Raw genomic sequence first — 20,392 nt, 5'->3', positions numbered from 1 at the left:
TTTTTTCAATACATCTTCAATTAATGTGTGTTTATTGTATAGCAATAAGGTTGGATGAATGCGCCAGTTGTATAAAAGCCATTACACCACGTGTAGTCGTGGGTTGTGAGAATTAGACCATGCCTAGGGGGGCCTAACGACCACCCCTAGGCATGGTCTAATTCTCACAACCCACTCCTGCATGTGATGTAATGCTTAAGTCCACCACCTGAAAAAGGATCCGATCCAAGTAGTGAAATGGGAATATTTAAGAAATGGGAGTGAGTTTACACCAAGGGGCCATCGGCGTATTTAGACCACTTTTACTGGGGCACGTGCCAAGCTAATTAATGTTAGCCGCCGCTAAGCTAACAAATGTTAGCCGTATCATACACAGCGGGAGTGACTCCACGACACCACGGTTATATTGACGAGGCTTGACAACAGAGGTTGAAAGATAACTTCACATTTATTGGGTATTCGTTTCTTTATATCGCTTCATGCATCGAGCTCCTCAGCTTCCAACTCTGTGTTGATATCCTGTGTGTGACGTCATCAACTACAGCAAGCAACTAGGAAGCTCAAAACTCAAACCGAATTTTGTCCAGTAAGGCTTGAAAATAGATATTATTTTCTATATATTATCTACTGGCCTAGATCTTTATGCAGTTTTAAAGCACCTTGGCTTTGTTCTGAATGCACTTTGTTCTGAATGCACTTTGTTGTAGTTATCCTACAGAGAAAAGAAAATGCACTTGACTTTAATGCACATTTTGTTGTATGCAAAGAGAAAATGTTTTAATTGTACAATCTTTCAGCAGTCAGTCTGGAATTAATGTATGCATTCAAAAGTGCTGAATAAATGTGTTATGGACCCATAATAGTGATTATTAATATTATTTAAGTTAAGTTTAGCCATAATCATGTCTTTTGCCATAATCAGGTAGCTGAACAACATTGGTAAAAAATAAATACATTATATATATATTTATTTATATTAATCATATTCTGCCTTTCGGCATTCGGTTTTCGGCCAACTGTTTCCTATTTTCGGTATTCGGTTTCTGCCAAGAATTTCCCATTCGGTGCATCCCTTACCGTAAGCAAAACGTTACATGGTCAGTAGCTCACGTCATGTAGCCATTCACCCCTAACGTTATCGGAGGAATTAGCTAGCTAGATAACATTACTAAGGATAGAATATAGCTATACAAAGCTACTGAGCATGTAACATGCTTACTGACAGTTCTTCAATTCTTTCAAGACAACTGAAAGATTGAGGTGTAAAAGTTGTCACTTTTATTATCATTAGTAAGGATGGGAAAGCCGAAATGTAGGCTGGTCCGGTCAGACTCCCGGCTATTCCAGTGAGATGGCTATCAGCGCGAAACAGTGCATAATACCTAGGTGGTTCTAGTCACTCAGGACCGCTGCGTGAATGATTGATTTTGGGAAAGCTTAGCTTTGTTATAGTTGACCAGATATAGCCTAGCTAGGACCTGTATACAGTAATAACCTATCTGCCTATGTCTATATATATAACATTATTTTCATGTTGCTCCAGACAAAGTAGAGCAGAATGCAAGAAGAGGAGGAGGAGAGATGGAGGTTGAGCTGGCTGAGTCAGCGGAGAGAGAGGCAAGAGACAGACAGCAAGAGACAGAAGACAGACAGTATGGGCCTGAGAGAGATGAGAGAGAGGAGCCTGACTAGAGGTGACACTGAGAGGTGAGTAGAGATGGGTATCGAAATTCGATTCTTGTTGAAGTTAATCGATTCTTTAGACGATTCCGCTATCGATTCTCGATTCACTAATTCCAAAGAATCAATTCATTTCAGTCCATTGACTTGCATTAATGTTCTAGTCATTTAGTCAAAATGTTGTAGTTTGTAGGGGAAATATTAGGTTAATGTTGTAATGATATGCAACTGAACTAGTGAACTGAACTGTTGAACTGACTAAACTGAAATACTAGAACTAGTGAACTGAACTGAACTGGTGAACTAAACTAAACTAGTGAAGTGAACTGAATTGAACTAGTGAACTGAACTATCAAACTGATTCAACTGAACCAGTGAAGTGAATTATTGAACTGAAATTAACGGAACTAGTGAAGTGAATTTAACTAGTGAACTGAACGAGTGAACTGAACTATTGAACTGAACTAAACGAGTGAACTGAACTATTGAACTGAACTGAACCAGTGAACTAGTGAACTGAACTAAAAGTTAGTGAACTGAATTTTACTAGTGAGCTGAACGAGTGAACTGAACTATTGAACTGAACTAGTGAACTGAACTAAATGAGTGAACTGAACTATTGAACTGAACTGAACCGAACAAGTTGCGATGCATTTAATGGGTTAGTGCAGTCTAATGGTGAAAATGTCATCAGTCAGGGAAACTGAGAGGTGAGACCTGGCTGACAAGCTATAGCTAGCTAAGCTAACTAACTTGCAGATCTAAAATGATCTGATGCTAGAGTTGATCATATTAAACTTTTTTGTATTTTGCATCAGACAGGAGGAGAGTTCAAGTTCAAGTTCAAGTTCTTTAATAGTTGTCATACAGAAGTACAGAATACTTTCATACAAAATGCTTCTTACTGTTACGCTCCAGAGACTGTGCTAGACAAGATAGTATCAAATAACATAATAACATAATATAGCATGCATTTAGAAGAAGAAAATGAGGTCACAGTGTTCGGTATAGACATATGTACAATGTTCTGAGTTACCATATAATATACAATACACAATACTATGCAGTGTACTAATGTACAGTACTATCTAGTGCAAAGCAGAAATGGGATGAGGTACAATTTTAGGTACAATTTACAGTAAGGTGTACGAGTTGTAGTGCAATCCTTCATCCATAAATATAAAGTGTGGGGAGTGGGTGCTACAGTGTGTTTGTTTAAAGTGGGTGTGTGCTATAAGTGTGTGGAGTGGGTGCTACAGTGTGTTTGTTTAAAGTGAGTGTGTGCGTGTGGATGTGTGTGCTATGTGCGTTTGGTGGTTGTTGTTGTGTAGTGTTCATTCATTGTTCGTTTAGCAGCCTGATGGCCTGGGGATAGAAGCTTCTTCTGAGTCTTTCTGTGCTCGCCTTGAGACTCCTGTATCGCTTGCCTGACCGCAGCAGTTCAAAGAGGCAGTTGTTCGGGTGACTGGAGTCTTTAATGATTCTCTTAGCCTTGCCCTTGCAACGCTTGTAGTAAATGTTCTGGAGGGTGGGGAGCCCCCCTCCAATTGTGCGTTCGGCTGAACGTGTCACTCTTTGTAGTCTGCTTTGGTCTTGTGCAGTGCTATTCCCAAACCAGGAGGTGATGTTGCCGGTCAAGATGCTCTCTATTGTACATGAGTAGAAGTTCTTAAGGATCTTCTGGCTGACTTGGAACTTCCTTAGGCGCCTGAGGAAGTAGAGGCGTTGTCGTGCCTTCTTCACAACACTGTTAATGTGTGTGGTCCATGTCAAGTCTTCGGATATGTAGGCTCCGAGGTACTTAAAGCTGTTGACTCTCTCAACCGGTGCCCCGTCGATGCTGAGGGGGCTGTAGTCCTTGACCCCCGACCTCCTGAAGTCCACAATCATCTCCTTTGTTTTGCTGACGTTCAGGGAGAGGCTGTTTTCCTGGCACCATCCCGCCAGGACCTTGACCTCTTCCAGGTAGGCCCTCTCGTCGTTGGCAGAGATCAGGCCCACCACCACTGTGTCGTCAGCAAATTTGACGATTGTATTGCTACTCCGCTGAGCCACACAGTCGTGTGTGTACAGGGAGTAGAGGAGGGGACTCAGAACACAGCCCTGGGGGGCCCCTATGTTGAGGGTGATGGATGAGGAGGTGCAGTTGCCTGCTCTCACCACCTGGGGTCTGCCAGTCAGGAAGTCCAAGACCCACTGGCAGAGGTCATAGCCCAAGCCCAGGTCCCTGAGCTTGGCTATGAGTATGGAGGGGACTATGGTATTGAATGCCGAGCTGTAGTCGATGAATAGCATTCTCACATAGTTCCCCTGCCTCTTGTCCAGGTGTGATGCTGCTGTGTGCAGCACATGGGATATGGCGTCCTCCGTGGACCTGTTGGGGCGGTATGCAAATTGCAGGGGGTCCATGTTGATGGGGAGTAGAGGAGAAGAAGGAGTGATTGAGCTGGCTTAGTCAGGAGAAACCGAGAGAGAGGAGAGAGACAGGCAGCAAGAGACAGGCGACAGACAGGAGACCCGGGGCCACCCCACAACCCAGAGATGAGACTGAAGAAGCCGTTGCCAGAGCAGCAGAGAACATAAGACTGGGGGCAAGAGGAAAAAGCAGTAAGGGGAATGTTAGTGACCTAGGGGGAAAGGATTCTGGCCCAAACCAAGTAAAGTTGAACCAATATCCCCAGCACAACTTTGGTGTCAAGAAGAGATCCTTTAATGCTCACTGGTTTGACTGTCATAATCACGGCGAAAGCCTTCTTCACCCCTCCTCCTCCTCCCCCACATTCACGGCGGAAGCCTCACTCACCCCTTATCCTCTCACACCCATATGGGCAGCATCCGTTCCCCGGATTCACACGCTGCCAGCTCATCAATCAACACGGCTGTGACTCATCCCCTCATCAACGAGATGGTACTTCAATCTGCAGATCCTGTCCTACCCTCGTCGGTGTTAAACTAGCTTCCTAGGTACGACGACGAACCTAAGCCTTGCAAACCTGTCCTTGTTGATATTCCTTGTCCTAACCCTTGTTCTCTATATGCCCAGGACCTCCGCTCCAGTAAACCTCCTACCTGGACATCCCGTGCTGCACAAGGAGTGCTCCTGCTCTCGCCCACGACACAGTCCTGTGTCTACTGCCCCGTGCTGCACTAGGAGTGCACCTGTCCTCACCCCAAGAACATTCTTGTACCTGTCTGTCGCACATTCCTGTAAACTGTCTGCTTGGGGAAATAACATTAAAACCACCCTAAAACGCTCCATTCTCTCTCCTCCTGTGTTCTGCTATTGGGCTCCGCCAAACCCCATCCTCACATTGACAGCTTTACATGGCTGGAGTACTCCAAGTCTAGAAATGCAGCCTTCTGTTTTTCTTGTAGGATATTTGGGAAACATGTTAAGCATGACACCTTTGTAAATACTGGCCTACAGAATTTACAAAGAATCAAAAACAGTGCCCCCCTGTGCCCCAGTACAGTGCTTGGTCTAGATACGCCCCTGCAAGGGGCTACAACCATGTGGGTTCAACCCCATTACATTATTGGTGTAACATTCTAAAAATAGAATTCTGGTGCCGTGGTGACTGAACTTTTGGTGACAACTCTTTGTTGTTGTCAAGGAGATTTGGATGATTGTCCAGACCCGATTTCAACAGACCACGGCGCTGTCCAATGCTTCATGAAAACATTAACAAGATTCTATGGCTGTAGCTACCAATGGAGATAAAACTATGATGCACTAACAATATTCTATGGCTGTAGCTACAATGGAGATACAATATGATACATTAACAAGATTATATGGCTGTAGTTACAATAGGATAGGCTCCAGTACGTTCAGAACTCTGGGTTCTCAGCCGCACCAAACCCTGGCAGCACATCACCCCCACCCTCCCTCATACACCTTCACTGGCTTCCCGTAAAATATCGTGTCACCTTCAAGATCCTCCTGCTCACATATAAATCCCTACACACCACCACCCCTCAATACCTATCCGACCTTCTCCACACCAACACCCCCTCCCGGAATCTCCGCTCCTCTGACACAGGCTTACTCACCATCCCACAAGCCAGGTTGCGGACCTTTGGGGACGGGGCTTTTAGTGTCGCGGCCCCCACCCTGTGGAACTCCCTCCCCATGGACATCCGAAATGTGAACTCTCTCGCCCACTTTAAAAACCTGCTGAAAACCCACCTCTTCACCCACCAGGCACCCCCCCCCCCCCCCCCCCCCCCCCAAAAACGGAATAATTTCAGGTAATTAACATTACATAATCTTGTTGTGGAATTAACACATTATGCATACTTTTGACAATAAATAAAATCAGAATTTGTTCTTACTTGCTTGTCTGGGTAAATAAAGGTTATAGAAATGTAAAAAAAAAAAAAAAAAATGAAAACCGATACCGATATTTTCCGATATCAGATAATATCATTATTATTAATAGAGATAAAATATGATACATTAACCAGATTATATGGCTGTAGCTATCAATGGCGATACAATATGATACATTAACAAGATTCTATGGCTGTAATTACCAATGGAGATAAAACTACGATACATTAGGAAAGGTAATTTCTATCTATGCTGGTCCGTGCTGTATCCAGTGACTAAAACAACTTTTAAAACATGGAAGTCTGAACTGAAAGAACTTACGCAGTGGTCAGTGGTGTTCCATCCACCCACAGCCAGGTCCCCTCTTCCGCCGAGTCACTCAGACCAATCCATGTGAAGCCAGTGATCTTCTTCTTGATGAAGGTCTGACAATGTAGTAAATAAACAACAATGGTCTGATTTACCACAACTTTATGGTTGTTTTTATTAAACTGGACTTTGAAGAAGTCTTTACTCGTTACACACATTGCGACGTATAGTCATGCAGCGAACACACACATGCGATGGGTGACACACACAGGAAACACACACAGAAAACACACACACAGGAAACACACACACAGGAAACACACACATAGGAAACACACACATAGGAAACACACACATAGGATCTTTCGCAGATGAAATTTCCCCTCTGCACTTGACCCATCCCGACCCGTCGTCCTCCCCAAGGGCAGCCGGGAGCAGAATGATCAGATTTGCAACTGATCATTTTGATCAGTTGCAAATCGCTTCCGCGCTACCTGTTGAATACGGGGGTCAGCACGGAGCAGATGCAATGCTGAGCCTCTCACTGTTTTGCACACGGCCCTCACCTTATAAGGAGCTGGCGGGGCGTGTCTGTATGGACATTCAGGTGTACGAGAACGTGCTTCCTGTTTAAGAATGAGTGACGTCTTTCATTCATGGGAACCCAGCTGCAATGATTTTTGAAATTGAGAAATAGACATACATCATTAAAATACACCACTTTTACATTTGGTCACGCCATGACAATTTTACTCACTAGCACATTATACTAATGAAAAAGATAAATGTATTACTCGAATAAAATCTACAATACCACAAATAGTTTTAGAAAGATTAGAGTTCTAAAACAGAACTGAATGATTTCCATTACCCATATCTGAAATATTTAAAAAGTTGAGAAAAAAAAGAACATACCAAGTGTTGTTGTTGTAGGTGGAGTTGTTGTTGTTGTAGGTGGAGTTGTTGTTGTTGTAGGTGGAGTTGTTGTTGTAGGTGGAGTTGTTGTAGTTGTAGGTGGAGTTGTTGTAGTTGTAGGTGGAGTTGTTGTAGTTGTAGGTGGAATTGTTGTTGTTGTAGGTGGAGTTGTTGTTGTTGTAGGTGGAGTTGTTGTTGTAGGTGGAGTTGTTGTTGTTGTAGGTGGAGTTGTTGTTGTAGGTGGAGTTGTTGTTGTTGTAGGTGGAGTTGTTGTTGTAGGTGGAGTTGTTGTAGTTGTAGGTGGAGTTGTTGTAGTTGTAGGTGGAGTTGTTGTAGTTGTAGGTGGAATTGTTGTTGTTGTTGTTGTAGGTGGAGTTGTTGTTGTAGGTGGAGTTGTTGTTGTTGTAGGTGGAGTTGTTATTGTTGTAGGTGGAGTTGTTGTAGGTGGAGTTGTTGTTGTTGTAGGTGGAGTTGTTGTAGGTGGAGTTGTTGTTGTTGTAGGTGGAGTTGTTGTTGTTGTTGTAGGTGGAGTTGTTGTTGTTGTAGGTGGAGTTGTTGTTGTAGGTGGAGTTGTTGTTGTAGGTGGAGTTGTTGTTGTTTTAGGTGGAGTTGTTGTTGTTGTAGGTGGAGTTGTTGTTGTAGGTGGAGTTGTTGTTGTAGGTGGAGTTGTTGTTGTAGGTGGAGTTGTTGTTGTTGGTGGAGTTGTTGTTGTAGGTGGAGTTGTTGTTGTTGTAGGTGGAGTTGTTGTTGTTGTAGGTGGAGTTGTTGTTGTTGTAGGTGGAGTTGTTGTTGTAGGTGGAGTTGTTGTTGTAGGTGGAGTTGTTGTTGTTGTAGGTGGAGTTGTTGTTGTTGTAGGTGGAGTTGTTGTTGTTGTAGGTGGAGTTGTTGTTGTTGTAGGTGGAGTTGTTGTTGTAGGTGGAGTTGTTGTTGTAGGTGGAGTTGTTGTTGTTGTTGTTGTAGGTGGAGTTGTTATTGTTGTAGGTGGAGTTGTTGTTGTAGGTGGAGTTGTTGTTGTAGGTGGAGTTGTTGTTGTTGTAGGTGGAGTTGTTGTTGTAGGTGGAGTTGTTGTTGTAGGTGGAGTTGTTGTTGTAGGTGGAGTTGTTGTAGGTGGAGTTGTTGTAGTTGTAGGTGGAGTTGTTGTTGTTGTAGGTGGAGTTGTTGTTGTTGTAGGTGGAGTTGTTGTTGTTGTAGGTGGAGTTGTTGTTGTAGGTGGAGTTGTTGTTGTAGGTGGAGTTGTTGTTGTAGGTGGAGTTGTTGTTGTAGGTGGAGTTGTTGTTGTTGTAGGTGGAGTTGTTGTTGTAGGTGGAGTTGTTGTTGTAGGTGGAGTTGTTGTTGTAGGTGGAGTTGTTGTTGTAGGTGGAGTTGTTGTAGTTGTAGGTGGAGTTGTTGTTGTTGTTGTAGGTGGAGTTGTTGTTGTTGTAGGTGGAGTTGTTGTTGTAGGTGGAGTTGTTGTTGTTGTAGGTGGAGTTGTTGTTGTAGGTGGAGTTGTTGTTGTTGTAGGTGGAGTTGTTGTTGTAGGTGGAGTTGTTGTAGTTGTAGGTGGAGTTGTTGTAGTTGTAGGTGGAGTTGTTGTAGTTGTAGGTGGAATTGTTGTTGTTGTTGTAGGTGGAGTTGTTGTTGTAGGTGGAGTTGTTGTTGTTGTAGGTGGAGTTGTTGTTGTTGTAGGTGGAGTTGTTGTAGGTGGAGTTGTTGTTGTTGTAGGTGGAGTTGTTGTAGGTGGAGTTGTTGTTGTTGTAGGTGGAGTTGTTGTTGTTGTTGTAGGTGGAGTTGTTGTTGTTGTAGGTGGAGTTGTTGTTGTAGGTGGAGTTGTTGTTGTAGGTGGAGTTGTTGTTGTTTTAGGTGGAGTTGTTGTTGTTGTAGGTGGAGTTGTTGTTGTAGGTGGAGTTGTTGTTGTAGGTGGAGTTGTTGTTGTAGGTGGAGTTGTTGTTGTTGGTGGAGTTGTTGTTGTAGGTGGAGTTGTTGTTGTTGTAGGTGGAGTTGTTGTTGTTGTAGGTGGAGTTGTTGTTGTTGTAGGTGGAGTTGTTGTTGAAGGTGGAGTTGTTGTTGTAGGTGGAGTTGTTGTTGTTGTAGGTGGAGTTGTTGTTGTTGTAGGTGGAGTTGTTGTTGTTGTAGGTGGAGTTGTTGTTGTAGGTGGAGTTGTTGTTGTAGGTGGAGTTGTTGTTGTTGTTGTTGTAGGTGGAGTTGTTATTGTTGTAGGTGGAGTTGTTGTTGTAGGTGGAGTTGTTGTTGTAGGTGGAGTTGTTGTTGTTGTAGGTGGAGTTGTTGTTGTAGGTGGAGTTGTTGTTGTAGGTGGAGTTGTTGTTGTAGGTGGAGTTGTTGTAGTTGTAGGTGGAGTTGTTGTTGTTGTAGGTGGAGTTGTTGTTGTTGTAGGTGGAGTTGTTGTTGTTGTAGGTGGAGTTGTTGTTGTAGGTGGAGTTGTTGTTGTAGGTGGAGTTGTTGTTGTAGGTGGAGTTGTTGTTGTAGGTGGAGTTGTTGTTGTTGTAGGTGGAGTTGTTGTTGTTGTAGGTGGAGTTGTTGTTGTTGTAGGTGGAGTTGTTGTTATTGTAGGTGGAGTTGTTGTTGTAGGTGGAGTTGTTGTTGTAGGTGGTGCTGTTGTTGTCATCATCATTATTGTGGTTGGATCTTCTGTGGATACCACTGTTGAATCTGTCATGGAAAAACAAAGATAATTTCAATAAATTATTAAATTAATAATTATTGAAATAATAATTACAATAAATTATTATGTCTATTGTCCTATAAAATATGTAACACAAAAGTATAACAAAGGCTAACGTGCAGCCAGATAGCTTTCTACTGAACGCACAGAGCACCATATTCTCCCCACGAAGAAGGTGCAGGTTTTCCCAGCAGCTGAGGCGTCTGCGGCAGTAGCAGCGGAGGTAACACCGCCGCCTATCCGAGTGGGGGCTCGAGAGCCGCGTCTTCCTCCTCCAGAGCGCTACGGTGGAGCTACATAGGGCTGCAGAGAGTTCATCACGCAGTGGTCCCTTGTTTTCAGCGTACAGCCTCTCACTTTTCCCACCGAACTGTCCAAGGTGGCGTATATTATCACCCTGCTGACCGGCCGTGCTCTTTCCTGGGCCACGGCAGAATGTGAGATTGGCTCGGCAGTCTGCACCAGCGTTGATACCTTTACCCAGGAGTTAAAGAGGGTCTTCGAGACCTCCCGGGTAATTTCCATCTACGAGGCAGGTGGACGGCTCACGTCCTGTCGACAAGGTAACCACTCGGTGGCCAACTACGCCATTGAGTTTCGCATAGTGGCCCGAGAGACAGGTTGGCAGGAAGGCACCGTGTGTGTTCTCTTCGTCCAGGGACTTGCGGAAGAGATGCAGGATGAGCTGGCTTCCCGGGACCTTCCCGAACATTTGGATGATGTCATCAACCTTGCCATTCGTGTGGACAACCGTCGCCGAGAACGAGGACGGGAGAGGGAATCATTGCCACAGGTACCCTCCCGACTCCCTCTTGGTTATGGTACACCTGCCCGATTTCCATGGGAGAACTGGGGTGACGAACCCATGCAGCTGGGTGCTATGCACCTGTCCAACATCGAGAGGCGGCGACTTATTGAACAGAAGCGCTGCTTCCACTGTGGACGCACTGGTCACCGCTTTAACACCTGTCCTGGCATCTCGGGAAACGGGAGCTCTCGCTAGGCTTGGGAGGGGTATTAGCGGGAATGCATTTATCCTCTGCCACCAACAAGTCATTTGGGTGGGGCTCTCTGCCTCATCTTAAACATGCACAGGCCTTGGTAGATTCAGGGGCAGCGGGGAATTTAATGCACGAGGGGTTGGCTCGGGAGTGGGGGGTTCCTTTAGAGGCTTTAGAGGTACCTATTCCTGTTCAGGCCCTTGACGGCCAACCTCTGGGTAACGGCCTTATTACTCAGCGCACGCCACTGGTGCGTCTCCAGGTAGCGGGGGGTCAGTGGGAATCATTGCATTTTTATATCATTGTTTCACCTCATTCTCCTATTGTTTTGGGTCATCCTTGGATGGTAACAAATAATAACCCTTGTAATAACTGGTCTATGGGTGAGCTTTCGCTGGAGAGAGGCGCTGGGCCGGTCTCCATTGAAGGTTCATCCACTTTGTCTTCTTCTGTCTCCCTCCAGGGTGGCCGTAGCTGCTGCAGATTCTACATCCTCTCCTAATCCCGATTTAACAGGGGTCCCCGATATTTTTTGGGATCTGGTGGAGGTTTTTAGCAAGACCCGTGCTAAAGCACTTCCTCCTCATAGGCCATATAATTGCACTATTGATCTTCTACCCGGTACCTCTCCACCTCAGGGTCGTTTGTTCTCACTCTCCCGTCCTGAGACGCTTTCCATGAATTGCTATATTGAGGAGGCATTAGCCGCTGGTCACATTCGTCCTTCCACCTCACCTGCGGGCGCTGTTTTTTTTTTGTAGCTAAAAAGGATGGTGGCCAGCGTCCTTGCAAAGATTATCGTGGTTTAAACGACGTTTCTATTGAGAACCGTTACCCATTGCCTCTCATGGACACCGCCTTTGAGTCACTACAGGGGGCGCAAGTTTTTTCCAAACTTGATTTACGTAATGCCTATAACTTCATTAGGATTAGAGAGGGGGATGAATGGAAGACTGCGTTTAACATGCCCTACGAGTACCTAGTCATGCCCTTTGGCTTAGCTAATGCTCCTGCAGTCTTTCAAGCGCTGGTCACGGACGTGCTGCGGGACCTAATAGGAGTGTCGGTCTTCGTTTATTTAGATTCTTATTTTCTCTCGTGATATTTCGCAGCATCAACAGCACGTTCGACAGGTTCTCCAGCATCTCTTCCAGCATCAGCTGTTTGTTAAGGCCGAGAAATGTGTGTTTCATACAGACACTGTGTCCTTTCTGGGGTTTGTATTAACCCGGGGCGATCTGCGTATGGATCCGGGCAAGGTGAGGGCGGTCCTAGACTGGCCTCGTCCTTCTTTGCTCAAACAGTTGCAAAGTTTTTTGGGGTTTGCTCATTTCTATAGGCGATTTATTCTTAACTTTAGTGCCTTGGCTGCTCCCTTAATAACGGCTCTCACAAAAGCATCTCTCCCAGGCCTTGACTGGTCGCCTCGAGCCGAGACAGCTTTCTGTGACCTCAAACGTCGATTTACCTCCGCCCCTATATTGATTCACCCCGACCCAGAGGTTCCGTTTCTGGTAGGAGTGGATGCCTCCGACGTCGCGGTGGGGGGGGGGGGTGCTCTCTCAGGACGGGAAAGTGCATCCTTGCGCTTTTTTTTTCACGTCGTCTGTCCTCGGCTGAACACAATTACGACGTGGGGAATCGGGAATTATTGGCCATTAAACTAGCATTAGAGGACAGTGGTTGGAGGGGGCTGCACACCCATTTATTGTGTGGACCGATCACAAGAACCTGGCTTATATCCAGGGGGCTAAACGCCTTAACGCTCGCCAAGCTAGGTGGGCGTTATTCTTCACACGCTTCCGCTTCTCCATCTCCTTTCGGCCCGGGTCAAAAAACGTCAAACCTGCCGCACTCTCTCGCCAGTTCGATCCTACGGACAGAGGAGATACCCCATCCCATTATTCCCCAGGCTCTTATTCTTGCTCCTGTGTCATGGGGCATAGACAGGGTGGTAAGGTCGGCACTGGCACGGAAGCCCGATCCTGGGGGGGGGGTCCTCCGGGGCGGTTGTATGTGCCCAAGGCTGCGCGCTCACGACTGTTGCAATGGGCGCATGCCTCCTTCCTTACCGGTCACCCTGGGGCCTCCAGGACCCTGGAGTTCATCCGCAGGAGGTACTGGTGGCCCACAGCGGAGGGGGATACGCGTTCCTTTGTGGCAGCCTGCCCGGTTTGTGCGCGCAGCAAGACCTCTCTGCGTTCCCCGGCGGGTCTCCTCCGTCCTCTTCCCATTCCTAATTGACGCCTGCTGTGTGTTTGACTCTCTTTATAATGGCCTTTGGTATTTATTCTCTCATTTGTCAGTTCTTCATCTAACGTTACCGTGAGTAGCTGTCTACGGAGAGTCGTGTCGCTCCAGGCCTGGAGGATGCAGCTGCCGTGTTTTTGATTATTGTTTAATTATTATTTAGTTTGTTTTTCTTTTGTATAATACCAGTATCGCTCTTGATGTTTCAAAAATAAAAGGAAACTGTTTTTGGTGAGAAGAGCAACTACCTTCTCCGCACCTTTCTTCTGTTCTGCATTTGGGTTCAACACACCTACCTGAGTCGACTCGTAACACATGGAGACGCTGTTGAAGACGGGTGGCTTATTGGTGAGCGTTACCCATTCAGGCCTAATTTTATTTAATACAATTGTATTTTGTGTCATGTTTCCAAATAAGATTGTTCACAACAAAATACTTTCTACCTTCAATTTGTTCATGATTAGATGACCTCCGTGATCAATCTTGCTCTCAGTGAAGTCTATCTTTATAGTTATTCCACATTCCACAAACAGGCATGTTCCCATCGCGGTATTTAATTACCATATATGGTTGATTAGGGGCGGTTCTGTATGCAAATACTTATAATCGTGCACAAGCATAGACGGTAAGAACAATTGGTATTTATCAACACGGAGTGTGCGTACGAGCCGGTACGACCTGTGCACGCACGGTTGATAAATACCGATCTTTCTGTGCGTAGACATTCTAAATTCTGTGCGTAGGAATAAAAATGTAACACTTTCTACGCATTATTGATAAATGAGGGCCCTCCAACCCCTGCATCATTTACATTTTCACATGTGTACACACCTATGTATTTTTTATTTGTATTATTATTTATTTTCTCTGTTTCATCTCTAAGCTGTCTCCCTTTCTCTGTAGTATCCCCACCATGTTGTCATTGTGAAAGTCCAAAGTCCGTATTGTGTTTGTCCGTGTACTGTAATGCAATGTCTGTAAAGTGCTTTGAGATACCATTATGTAAGGCGCTATATAATCTTTATTATTATTATTAGACTCACAGAACACTCCCAGGTAGATGATTCCAGCCAGTAGAAGACATAGCAGCGGAATACTCAGTGCAGCAATTCTCCACTTCTTCAATGCTGTGGAGAGACATGAACACATGATCAGAGGGACATGAACACATGATCAGAGGGACATGAACACACGATCAGAGACATGAACACATGATCAGAGAGACATGAACACATGATCAGAGGGACATGAACACATGATCAGAGGGACATGAACACACGATCAGAGAGACATGAACACATGATCAGAGGGACATGAACACATGATCAGAGGGACATGAACACACGATCAGAGAGACATGAACACATGATCAGAGAGACATGAACACATGATCAGAGGGACATGAACACATGATCAGAGGGACATGAACACATGATCAGAGGGACATGAACACATGATCAGAGGGACATGAACACATGATCAGAGAGACATGAACACATGATCAGAGGGACATGAACACATGATCAGAGAGACATGAACACATGATCAGAGGGACATGAACACATGATCAGAGAGACATGAACACATGATCAGAGGGACATGAACACATGATCAGAGAGACATGAACACATGATCAGAGAGACATGAACACACGATCAGAGGGACATGAACACATGATCAGAGGGACATGAACACATGATCAGAGGGACATGAACACATGATCATGAACACATGATCAGAGGGACATGAACACATGATCATGAACACATGATCAGAGGGACATGAACACATGATCAGAGAGACATGAACACATGATCAGAGAGACATGAACACATGATCAGAGAGACATGAACACATGATCAGAAAGACATGAACACATGATCAGAGAGACATGAACACATGATCAGAGGGACATGAACACATGATCAGAGGGACATGAACACATGATCAGAGGAACATGAACACATGATCAGAGGGACATGAACACATGATCAGAGGGACATGAACACATGATCAGAGGGACATGAACACATGATCAGAGGCTCTGGAGGGACTCTGCTACCTTTGAAAATACACTGATATAATAACATTGTCAGCCTAATTAGGATGTAGTATGTAATGAAGGATGAACACCTCTATACTCATTATCAATCAATCATCTTTATTAACAGACACAGGGTCCACAGAGTAAAAAACACACACAAACATAATAATCCACAAATTACACTAATAAAAACATAAACCAATAGCAGCTCTACAATGTCGGGGAGGTTGCGACCCTCTCTGCGCCGCCCCCCCATCTCCCTGTCTCCGGCTGTCTCGGAGCGATGACCGGAGTGTTGAACGTCCCGTGATTAAGACGGGGAGGACGCGACCCTCTTTGCGTCGCCCCTGTGCCTCAAATAGATTCGCTATCAGCTCTATCTTTAATCTTTCAAAATGTTCAGTTGCTATCGCTATCAGCTCTATCTTTAATTTTTCTAAATGTTCAGTTGCTATTGCATGCACTCATCTGTGTTTCACTACACACATGAGTGCATGCAGGGCCGCCTCAGGGGGTGTGCGAGCAGTGCGGTCGCACAGGGCCTCGCAGGAAGGGGGGCCTCTCACAAAAGAAAATAAAGAAAAATAAAAAATTTATATTTTTTTTTTATTATTTCTTTTATTTTTTATTTTATTTATTTTTTTATTCTTTGCGAGGCCCCCCTTTTCATCACAGACCTAAAATCTAGTTTTGCTTATATGCTTATATATTTCACATTAGACACGTTTGTAGAATGTGTCTGACTTGTTCCTGGCTCTGAGGCTCTGCAGGCAGCTCTGAGGCTTTGCAGGCAGCAGAATTGGTTTCAATGAGGGGAGGGGTTACAGGTAAGGTAGCGTCTGACTATTTCGCGCGTGCAGCATTGGAGGTTATGCCAGCCAAGATGAAGAGGACATCGTTCGGCAGATGGACTGAAGATGAAAGTTGTTGCATGTTAGACAGTTCAGTCAGGCTAGCCATCCCGGCTAAAGACAGGGACAGCTAGTTAGCTTTAGCTACGTTATAATATTGAGTGCTAACGTGTGGTTCAGTCGGGATATAGCCATGATGATGTCGGCTAGTAGCTAGCTTAGCTAAAGGCTAACTAGCGTTAGCTAACCTAGAGACAGCGCGTGCAGCATTGTTATGCCAAGATGAAGAGGACGGTCGTTTGGCAGATGAACTTCGTCAACTCCATGCGGTTGTCTCCATCCTCTTGGACGTTTGGTGAGTTTTTAATGCACTCTATTCTATTCCCGCCGTGGATATCTCTCTCTCTCTCTCTCTCTCTCTCTCTCTCTCTCTCTCTCTCTCTCTCTCTCTCTCGGGAGCCAAACGGGCCGACTAGCTGTTGTAGTCAGTGGCGTCCATTCACTAAAAGGCAAGGTATGGCGAGAAGGGAGGGCGTGGGGGGGGGGGGTGTGAAGGGGGGGTTTCCCCTCCTTGGTGGATTTTTTTTGTCAAATCAGTTGTGCAATAGTCACTTTTGGTGAGTTGTTTCTATACAATTCAGTTATATGACATTTAGGTATGACACAGGACTACACAAGCATTTTTAGTATAGAAATGTGTCAACAGACTAAAGCAGGGAACCACAATATTTTGCATACGAATTATGCAGAATGTAATATCATAACTGTCTATTACTTTTCTTGCAATTGAGCCAATTTTCCTTAGGTACGGTTTTGAGGTGTGTGTTCAACAGAATGTAGTATCAAAAACACATTCACAAAAAGTATGGGTTACTGAATGCTGAACTGCACTATTATAATCACTAAGCCAGACCTTACCTGTGTCCCTGTATCACTTGTCTCTGCTGCCCTTTGATAAAGAAACATGTTTTTTTTGGGCATATTTCAGTTAGTCACAGCAAAAGTCACCTAGTAAAAGTGAGATAATTGACAATATCAAAACATGCTAGGGCTGTACCGAATAGTTCGAAGCTTCGTTCATAATGTTGACATTTGAATTCTAAATCAACATAAAAAATTGTAAAAAAAAAAAAAAAAAAAAAAAAGAAAATGTTTACATTTTTATTTGCCAAGGTATGGCGAGTGCCATACCTTGCCATACCAAATGGACGCCCCTGGTTGTAGTACTAGTAGCTAACGGTGTGTGGCCTGGTGTCAGCACCTGGTGCGAGGGAGGTGAGCTTGGTGTTTCATTATGAGAATATCTCCATGCTCAAGTCGGCTATAGTCCACGAGGGACTTGTTGCCGGCACCGCTATGGTAAACACCACTCTGTAGTGGGACGTGTATTGCCTTCTTTTTCCCTTCTCTCTTCGTATGAGAAGAGGAAAACACAGCGGCTGTCTGAAGTGTTGGCCTGTATTGCTTTTCTCACGTTGTACAGTTTTTCAGTGGTAGCCGCATAGCTTGCTTCTGCGTTAGCTAGTGGTTAGCGATAGCCGGGTTGAGCTAACTGTTAGCCAGTAAGCTGTTTAGCTATGACGTTAGCTGCTCGTTTTCGCTCGCCTGGGAACGTTAGCTTGATGCTATCAGTTAGCCTAGAGTTAGCTGTTAGCTTGTGCTACGACCATTGACATTAGCCGTGAGAATAGCGGGCCCTGGCACTCTGACTACGACATCATCTTTGACAGAAGATGTAGTCGGGCCTGCACCATGACAAGGATCCGGCCATAGCTTCTTTTTGTCCCGCCAGCGAGAGGCCTTTCGTCAACGTGGAGACCTGTGTTGCGGCCTTTCGCCCTGCGTTCCTTGGTGCAGGTAAGATGTCCATTGGACATTACCCCACTCTTCCTTCCTTCCCCTCCCGAATGTTTCGTTAATAACTATGTTTTTTTCCAGGCAAAACATATGTTACTTCACAACATTTGGAGATACGACATGTGCTGTGTGTGCATTGTCTTGGTCGTTTGTGTAGCTTGGGTAGCGTTGGCCAAAGCTGTGTGTGGCCTGGTGTCAGTACCTGGCTAGCCTATTTAGCTGATGTCGGCCATTGGCTCCTTGCTACTTTGTTTTCTCTGGTATAGACCCTCTTCTCTTTGGATTTAAGTGTTGATCTTTGTCCTTTTGGATCTATGTATATTCATGTTGCCTTTGTGAAGTTATCTTTTCCTTCTGTTTTGTTCTTCCATTAAAAGTTGAATATCCTTTAGGGGCTCATCTTTGCTTATCTCTCTCATACATGCTCTCTCTCTAACACACACACACACGACACACAGACATGCTCTCTCTCTCTAACACACAAACACACATGCTCTCTCTCTCTCTCTCTCTCTCTCTCTCTTTCTAACACACACAGTCTGCCTATGGCGGCCTTTCTCGATGGCTAGGCTGTGCTCGCTGAGTCTGTACATAGTCAAGGATCTTCAGTCACAGTGCTCAGGTATTCTGCCACTGTGTACTCTGTTTAGGGCCAAATAGCATTTCAATTTCTTTCCAATGTGTCTCTCTCTATCTCTCTCTCTCTCTGTACACTGTATATTGACTGTAGAACGGGAGCTCTCTCTCGCTCTCTCTCTTGCTATATGTTGACTGTATCATGCCCAGCCTCGGGCAGCGCTATTATTTAAGAATATGTTGACTGTATGAAAAAAAAAAAAAAAATTATATATATATATATTTTTTTTTACCTTTTGGGGGGGGCCTCGCATTTCTCCCAGGCGGCCCTGAGTGCATGCTTACCAACTGTCCGTCTGCATCACTACTATCACCGACATCTAAGAAGGGAGAACCCCCCTTGAATGGCCCTTCTAAGGTTTCTCTCCTCCACACTGCCTGTGGAGCATTTTTTCCCTATTGTTAGGTTTTAGTGAGTTTTTCATTACCTTCGCGTGGGGTATGTCTGGGAGTGCTTGCATTCTATTATTTATATATTATATTATTATTTACATGCATCATTGTTTACAACTGGACACGGACGCGTTAAACTAACCTAAAGTTAGTTGTTCACCAACAATCTACAGACACAAACAAACACAAAACCGGACTGTTATATTAAATTAATTTATTGCTGTTTGCGTCCGTGTCCAGTTGTAAACATTGATGCATGTAGTTACTGTGTGTTGTTGTTGCCACTGGTTAATTCGCGATTTTTTATTGGTTTGTCATGACAAACCAATTACATAATCCAACATATGTGTAAAGGCACAACATATTCCAGTTAAGGGTATATTTCTTTAATGATTCGTTACGGCGTAATCAATACTTCCATTTGTATAAATTGCGTTAAGCAGAGCCTGGCTGAGGAGCTGGCTGAGGAGCGCGTCGCGGCCAATCAGAGCAACGCGGAAGGGCAAGTTGGCTGCCGAAAGTATTCACGCAACCCGGAGTTTATGGAAGCTAGCCTGCTTAAACTTGAGCCACAAGGGGGCAGTATAGAGTATAGAGAGGAGTGCAATAGGCCCTAAACAGATTCATTTTCACCCCAGCAGAGCAGAAATGGAACTTCTTCCTCAGCACGTTCGCTTGAGCATACAGTACTCGCCGCTGTCGGTACATGTCATCATCATCACTCATTTGATCGGTAATAATGTGACCCAAATATTTTGTACTACAGCAGACGGCCAGCACCAGCCCAGACAGATAGAAAGAAGGAAAAGAAATATCCTTATCGCGTTTAGTCCTGCAAATCAGAACGACACTCTTCTTAGCATTGTATTTCACGTCATACCTTACTCCATAATCAGAACAGATATTGAGCAGCTCTTGGAAACCACTACTACTTGGCGACAGGATGACCAAATCATCAGCATACATGAAGTGATTCACCACCATGTGTTACCAACGCATAACCCGTTCGGCAATTGCCAAGCTGTACACAGACAGTTCATTCATATAAAGATGGAAGAGTGCAGGGGAGAGTAACCCTGCGTGATTTTTTTTGTCGTAGCCGCAGTTTGCGGAGACGCTCCCTGATTGGCCACTGACGTTTCTGGTCATGTGACACGTGCGCCCAATCGCGTGACGTTTGTGTCTTTACCCATTTCCGCCTCGAACAGCATGCAAACTACCTAACGCCTAGTTTATCACTGGTTAAGCTTAGGCGACTCTTTCGAAGTTGGTTAAGAGTTAGAGTTTGGAATCAGGGCTGGCGTTCTATCGCCCTGCTCTAAGACAAACTCTAACCTTAACCAACTTCAAAAGAGTGCCTAAGCTTAACCGGTGAAAGAAACAGGCGTCACACGATTGGGCGCACATGTCACATGACCAGAAACATCAGTGGCCAATCAGAGAGCGTCTCCGCAAACTGCGGCT

General features: G+C 44.9%; 1 pseudogene across 1 annotated transcript in view; it reads right to left on the bottom strand.

Annotated features, from left to right (window-relative positions):
* Positions 1–12,931: 12,931 nt before the first annotated feature.
* The window catches only part of LOC311225704 (E3 ubiquitin-protein ligase TRIM39-like), a 41,563-nt pseudogene continuing 34,102 nt past the window's right edge, over positions 12,932–20,392 (bottom strand). Inside the window, exons 4-5 of the transcript in view lie at positions 14,191–14,274; positions 12,932–13,017 (exon numbers count right to left, since the gene is read on the bottom strand). The product of the transcript in view is annotated as an E3 ubiquitin-protein ligase TRIM39-like (transcript). The remainder of the gene's footprint in view (positions 13,018–14,190; positions 14,275–20,392) is intronic.

This window comes from Notolepis coatsorum, assembly GCF_963971535.1.
Source record: "Notolepis coatsorum genome assembly, chromosome: 3".
Classification (NCBI taxonomy): domain Eukaryota; kingdom Metazoa; phylum Chordata; class Actinopteri; order Aulopiformes; family Paralepididae; genus Notolepis; species Notolepis coatsorum.
This window is presented reverse-complemented; position numbering and strand designations above follow the sequence as displayed.